Here is a 7,535-nt window from a genome sequence, read left to right as displayed (position 1 = left end):
ATGTGTATATATGTCTAGAAAGTGATGGGAGGGGGGGCGGGGGGGAAAAAAGAGACCTAACAAAAACTCCTAGGCTTCAAATTCCCTTGCCTTTTTCACCGACTTTTACTGACAGCCTTCTTCTGATGCCTTTTTTTTTAAAGTGACAGTAAATTTATTATGGCTGTCACCACAACAGGTAATTGGTATGCTGTACACGCTGGGGAATGGGAAAGTGGTGGGTGACAAAATTGCACTAGTGTGCATAATTACGGACTGGAGCAGAGCACATTGCTGGAGAGCTGCAATGGGTCTGAAAGCACCCTGCTCCTTCCCCTCTCCTCCGGCCTTTTTCTAGTACTCCTGTTATTTTGGGGGTGCTTCAGGATTCTCCCAACCCCTCATCAAAGATCTGCCTCAAAAGTACCTTTCACAGCATATCCTTCACAGTATAAAAATGAAAAGCCTCCTAAACAATGCACTAACAGGGGCAATTATTTCCCTGGTGCATAGTGGTAATTATTAATGACTTAAACCCACTCAGCACTTCGGATAAACTGAGTACTCAGTATGAATTTCTGCTCCTTTCTCCAGCAGGTATGAACGTATGACCTCTTTCCCACTGCATCCGCTAGATTTATTCAGTGGAGTTATTCACATGCTGTGGCAGAGTGAAAAATCAATAAGGGCTTTTTTTTTCCCCTCCCTTCTGGAGATTTGTTTTTCAGTGCAGGTTAAAGTTATCTTCCCCCAAAAGCACCACACACTGCTATTGGCTGACTCAGCCATTGCTGATAGCAGGAGCTGTCAGAAAGTTTGCCTCAGTTTTAATCCTTTAGATTTTAAAGTTTTGTCAAAGGCATTCAATGTAACAAATCACTGCAATTTAGTATAATAAATAGGAGCTTGTTTTGTATATTTCATGCGCACGCAATACCACATCTCATCTCCCTCTCCTTTTAGTGTACAAAAATTGTTTTATTGAATGGGAGGTAGCAAAATATTATCTAAAATCTAACTTTACCTGCCAGTCTCTTCCTGTATGAGGGCAAAGTTTATTCTTGCGAGGTGTCATGCTGACTCCAGTAATGTTTATTTGCCTGAGCAAAAAGCACCCAGGTCAGTAAGGGTGATCAGGAATGTGTCCCTGGGTTGCTGCCTCTTTGGCTACTTGTTTTTCCACCAAGGATGAAGCTTCCTGACGTTTGAAGGACATGTTGCAGATTCAGGAGCTAGCCATTTAACCGTTACCCTTTCTTAATTTTCCCATAGTCCTGTACAAAGTAATAGGACTTATTTTCACTTGGCATATGGAAAAAAAGAAGGACCACACATGGCTTGCCAGTACAGACCTTTTTGCATCTGCTGCACTAAGAGGAATGGATTTCAACTCTATGCAGTACTTTTCTTTCACACTCTTTACAAAATTATAATAAGTTAAGTGCAATGGCTCTAAAGGCAAAAAGCATGCAGCCAGCGGTATTCTTGATATTGTTTACACTCAGTAGGGTAATGCATTTCACTGAATGGGGGAAAGTTGACTGAAAAGCAGAATCCTCTTGTAACGAAATCAAGAATTATTGGCCTTCATGATGACTTTTCTTTCCCCAGCGCTGCTGAGCTCACGTACCCAGGACTACCTGCTCCCTGTGTGCCTGCAGGAGAGAGCCTAAGCAAGACCCCCAGCCCCACTCTCCTTTCACATGGGCAGCCTGCTTTCCAGAGCCAAAGAAAAAGTGAGTTTTTTTCTGTTTCTTACCCAAAATCCTGCTACAATGAAGGAGCTGCACTGCCTTCTTTATAACGCTTAGGCAGGGCTGGACTGCTCTCTGGGCCTGGACCTGGATCTGGAGATGAAGACAGTGCATTCTCCACCCCATAGAGGGTCTCAGGCATCGGCCCTAAGTGCATCCCCCAAAACTGTGCCCTGCTCTGTGGGCTACCAGCTGAGCCAGCACCCAGTGCCGCTCAGTTGGCACGCCTGCATGGGACAAAACAAGCACGTTTAAGCAACGGCCTGTTCCTTTTTGTTTCCATCATGCTGAATACATCCTCCTCCTGCCCTCGGCGCAGGTACAGCCTGGTCCTCAGAAGTGCTGAGACTTCCTCCATCCTATAAATCCTCTGTTGCTGAAGCTGCCTTGACAAGTTTTCTTGTCATTTGAAAATAGCTGTTCCTGTACCCACGATGCCAGATATTACCGCAGCTTTGGGAGCCCGTCTCGCTTAGCTAGTTCCCATCTGCACCAAACCCTGCCTCTGGCTGAGCATCTCTGTAAGCCCCCATTCTGTGACACTTTTGGTCACAACCATCACTGCCCTGAAACTTTCAGCGCAGCGTGCTGTCAAGCAGGAAGAGGACCCATACATTTTTATTGGGTTCAGAAACACCTCTGCCTGATTCATTAATGCCAGCTTGCAATGCCAGTAATGCCAATAAAGCCAGTATTTCTCTCCCTGAGACATCTGCAGTATGTCATGTCAGTGCCACCTCCACTGCCCCACTCTGCAGAGGAGGGCCCCTACTAATTTCTACACAGTGGTCAAAAGCCTGTAAAAGCCTATAAAAACATGAATGTCAGTGAAATCTGACTGGACTTCCCTATATATATAATTTCTGGTGTGTTTGAAATGTCTCAGTATGGCCCCCAAATTTGAGGGTAGATAACATCATACAGTGGAATGTGTGGTAGCTTTATTTTTGGTGGCTTTAATCACCACTGCTTTAAATACATTGAGCAGAATATAAGGATGATGCTTATAGGCAAGTACAGTCCTCTAAGTCTGAGAATACATTTGCCTCACTACATATCCTAATTGGGTGTCCTTTAATGACAGTGAAGCTTTGGTGGAAAAGGTCAGCAAATAACTGCACAGCTCAGAAAATTCACACATCATAATCCCAGTCCTTCAGTTTCCCTCTTCCCCATGCTATACACTGTTCGTCCCCAGACAGGAGCAAGTTACAGCTCTCCACCTCCTGTTTTTTTCCTGATGTTCTCAAATAAGAGCAAAACAGCCCCCCTCTTGCTTAATTGAGCTTGGTTCCTATGATGCTGAGTATGTCACATCTTGTCAGAGCATTTATAGTTATTGACATTCATTTTATTAGAAAGAAACATTTGAAACAAAATCAATGCATTGCTCGTGCAAGAAGCAATAAAGTCATTTTGGACAGCATGGTGGTTTTGTCTGCAGCCGACGCCTCTTTCCAGCTGTGAAAGCCCAGCTAGATGCTGCAGACTCTCAAAGGAGCAGTCAGTGAGGAGGTGGGAGAGACGAAGGAATAAACCTCTGCATCATAAAACAGATGGGGGAAAACAGAAACATGGGAAATGTTTCTCTTCCATTATGTGGATTGCCCATCATCTCAGTTCATGAGAGCACAGCGCAGGTACTTGGCTTTTTACTTGGAAAGGTGAAGCAACTGTTAAGAAGAGCGCAGGTGACAGTGCTCTGCTGCAAGGGTGGCCTGCAGGCATGACAAGTGAGAAGGGCATTTCCTACCCGTCTCAGAATTCGAACCTGAATTTCGCCTTATTCACGATGAGGCAGGGGTTTAAATAATGACAGTGTAGTTTTATTTCTTCTTTTTAAAAAAGAGAAAATAAGTATATTTCTACTTGTCACAGATGTGAAGAAAAGCTAGAAAATACAACTTGAATGTTGCTCTAAAGGTCAAAAAATGAGACAGCAACTAAAAAGAGCCCAAGCTTTATTTTAATCTCTTGATATTTTTTCTAGCCGATTATATTATTCTGCTGGGTCCTGCAGTTCTTAAACATCTCAGCTCACCAGTGCTCATTTGCACCAGTCACAAGGCTATGCTACAGCTCATACCCCTCCTTTGAGGTTTGCTCAGGGGTCAGCTCCTGTGAAGATGCTCACGTCAGAGCAGAAAGCAACGTGAAGCCTCTGGCTGTGCTCGCACCTCTTGAAGCACCAAGTGAGGAGAGATGTGGCAAGAAGGATGGCGCACAAGGATTCTTGGCTCCTTGGCTTCATCTCTTCTGCTGCCACAGAACAGCGCCTTGAAGCAGTACCAATGCTGCGTCTTTTCACAGTGCAAAGGTGCTGCGGTTGCTGCCAGCATCCTCAGAGGCATTTCTGCATGGTTTTCTTCTGGGTTCATATGTTCAAAGGCTGACAGACAAGTGCTTCGTGGGCTGATGGGCTGCACTTCGCACCAGGGTCTCACCACACACCTCAGACTATACCGTCAGATGTAGTGGACTGTAGAAATGGATAAATGATGACATAGTGGAGACCACCCTTAATTCGGGGCCATTTGTCCTTTTTCCTGGCTGCAGAACTGAGAGAAAGGGCTGAATGATGACAATAAACGGTTGGAAACACCCTGAAAATGAGGGAAATAGCCTTCAATAGAGGTGAGGCCTCCTACCATATCTATTAAAAGTGTTCTGGGACACAGAAAGCTGTCCCCCATGTCTTGAAACCACTCACTTGGAGAGGAGTGCCAGAATGGTCTGGTCTCAAATGAACTCTTGTCGGCCACCTCTGGGTGAATTTGGTTGCTCTTCTCAGAAATGATCTCTCCTTTGCAACACAGTTAAACATGAGCAGGAGTTTCTCAGTCACGTGATTCCTTAGGTATTATTGTTTTAAAAGTAGAGCTTACCAGCTTCTGTCACTGCGCACTATGCACCCAGGAGCGGAATTGGTCCCAGCACAGGCTGTCAAAGTGGGTCTTCGCAACAGGTCATTTTTTTTACTCTCTCATACACTGGCTAAGTCAAGCAAATTCCCTGGGGTAACTATTAATTGTTTTTGTTTAATTTCACATTTTGGTGCAGCTTTTAGGTGTCAGTGTCCACTGCAGCTGCTGGAGCTGGTCACTGGACTGAGTACTGACCAAGAAAGTCTTGGCTGTGCAGTGTGGACCTCCGTTTTATCCTTCTGTAAATAAAGTAGAACCTAGCCCAGATCAGCAAAAATCATTGATTAAACATCCCCCCCTCCCAGAATAATGGGATTTACTTTAAAGTCATTAAAATTGCAAAGGTGTATTCTATCTCCTCGTAAATTCCCACGCCTCAGTAGATGCTCAGGTTTCCCTCACACTGGGGAGGTCTAGCAATTAATTGCCTTTGCTTGCAAGCGGAGAGTCAGACTGCTACCTTGTCACCAGGCATCGTTTGTCTGTCAGGCTGCAGCCTTCCTAGGGGTCTACATGACTCCTCACAGTCTGGATGGACTGTGCACAGAGGTGCACCGCTCCAGCTCCAGTGTTAGGGGTTACTGACCCTCCTCCCACTGAAGCCAGTGCAATTTTTGTGCCTATATAAATACTACATTTATATTCAGACCCATTTAGCCTTGTCTTCTGCTCTCTGCTTGAGAGGAGTATATGTGTATATGTGCACATGCACAGGTATACGTACGCATTTAAACTTGCCGGGTCTGCCTAGACCCAAGGCTGGGCAGCTCTAGCCCTGTCCACTTCTCACCCAATAGGTGACACCACAAAAAGCCATAATGTACTTGGGCAACCTGGACTCTCAGTAGACTATAATCTCTCCCCTGGACCTCAGAATCTATCTATGGCAAATTTGAACTGTCTAGGCCAATCTCAGGCGGCCCGCCAGAGCTCATGAGTGTGTGTATGCAGTCCCATGTGTACAGCGAGTGCATGCTGTGGGGCAATACCAAAGCACAACACTTTAAAACATGGAATACACCTCTCTTTTACACTGATTATCATTAAGATTTTACATTTGTTCTTGTTTCCTTTTTTCCCTAACTCTAAAAATAAGCTGTGGAGACTAACACACAGCTTCTGGACCCCATTTTGGCCCTTCTCCACTATGCCTAAGGGTTTGTCTGCATTTGGTTATTCATTGAAATAGCAACTGTGGATAATGATACTGGCTTTACATATATATATATAAAGCAAGCAACAGAACAAAAAGCATTACACAGGCTTTGCTTGGCTACACAAAACAGATCAAAAGGAGACAGCTATCCACACCGTTTGCCTAAAAGTTTCTTCCCATTTTAATTCATAACACGAGCGCCCTGCTGCAATGGAAAGCTCCAGACAGAAACATTTTTCCTAGTACTTCAGCGGTTCTCATTTCTGGGTGGCAGCAGGTAAACTGTAGTGAAAACATGAGGGGACATTTTCCTTTTGTGGTTCCTTTGAGATTACCGAATAGTATTTCAGTATTTCACTCTAGTACATCTCATTTTTTGCCTAACCACCTAATTATAATTTCCTATAATTACTGGCAGGCATAAACTAGCAACCTGCAAGAAAATATGTCTAGTCCCAAGCTGTCTGCAATCAATATCTCATCTTGAGAGATAATCAGGTTTTTGGAGACAAATAATGGGTCTGTGATTCATCCCTGTGATTTTAATAGGCCAAAATTACACCTGCAGATGACAACCCTGTTAAGAACTAGGGTGCTTGAGATAAGGATCTATATTTTGCAGTGTGGGTTCCATTCTGACATTTTAAATACTCTTACACTGGCTTATCTGAGTGAGAAAATAAGTCCCTTGGACAATACAGATAATTTGGTTTAGCTTTTTACAAGATGAGTTGCCCATGTGCATTCTCTGTTTCCTTGGATACTAGAGATTTCATGCCACAGTTCAGCCACACATACATTTTCTACTCCATTACAGCACCTAGAATATGAATGAAAAATCCTCAGAAATTGTTAAGACATGAACAAGACTGCAGGTGTAACCTCAAGCAGGAACCTCCTAGACAGGGTCAGATAGAAGCAGACAGGGAAGGCAGAAAGTTCATCATCTGCATAGGCTTCTCAGTGGTGCTCCCTCTTGCTTTTCTAAGCAGGTATGACTTACATAGGAATATTCTCTTTCCTTCACCGTTCTGAAGCTGCAGGTGTTTTTGCTTTTGGCATCCACCTGACTGACAGCTCAAAATATAATGAATTAGACCATGGGCGTAGTTTGGACTAAAGGCCAGTCCAATGCATTTTCAAACGAGTTTTCATAAGCCCTTGCACAATCATAATTGTGTGATAAAAATCAGAAGTTCCATCCTCAAAGCTACACTTAGGTGTGCAGATTGATTTACTAATCTTATGAACCAGTTTACAGACAAATTCACTCTTTTCGGACACTCATGCAATTATTGAATTTCTGAATATTTGCCCAGCATTTTCTAAGTCTTTTGCAAGTCATGAATATTTTCCCAAAAATGGACAGATTACTGACTAATTCCAAGTTAGTTGATAATAATAACAACAAAGCTCGTTTAAATAGTCTTTCAAAATTTCACCAGAGACTTGTTTATTCCGGATGAAAAGGCAGGGAAGACCTAGAAAAACCTGGTGAGTACTTTCTACAGAGTTCTTCCATCTTTAGGTGGCGGTTTCTTCATGTTTAGTAAACATAGATGGACTTTTCCCATTAATTCATTGAGTTATTTTGAAAACCCAAACGATTTTGGGTTTTCCAGACGACTAGAGGCTGGCCAATGTGACGCCCATCTACAAGAAGGGCTGGAAGGAGGATCCGGGGAACTACAGGCCTGTCAGCCTGACCTCGGTGCCGGGGAA

General features: G+C 43.7%; 1 long non-coding RNA gene across 1 annotated transcript in view; it reads right to left on the bottom strand.

Annotated features, from left to right (window-relative positions):
- Positions 1 to 3,679: 3,679 nt before the first annotated feature.
- LOC103914460 overlaps positions 3,680 to 7,535 on the bottom strand; it is a 27,324-nt gene continuing 23,468 nt past the window's right edge. Inside the window, exon 3 of the long non-coding RNA XR_663469.1 lies at positions 3,680 to 4,212. This is a non-coding gene — a long non-coding RNA (uncharacterized LOC103914460). The remainder of the gene's footprint in view (positions 4,213 to 7,535) is intronic.

This window comes from Pygoscelis adeliae, unplaced genomic scaffold (assembly GCF_000699105.1).
Source record: "Pygoscelis adeliae isolate BGI_AS28 unplaced genomic scaffold, ASM69910v1 Scaffold83, whole genome shotgun sequence".
Taxonomy (NCBI): Eukaryota; Metazoa; Chordata; class Aves; order Sphenisciformes; family Spheniscidae; genus Pygoscelis; species Pygoscelis adeliae.
The sequence above is the reverse complement of the archived record's forward strand: the minus strand, read 5'-3'. Positions and strand labels throughout refer to the sequence as shown.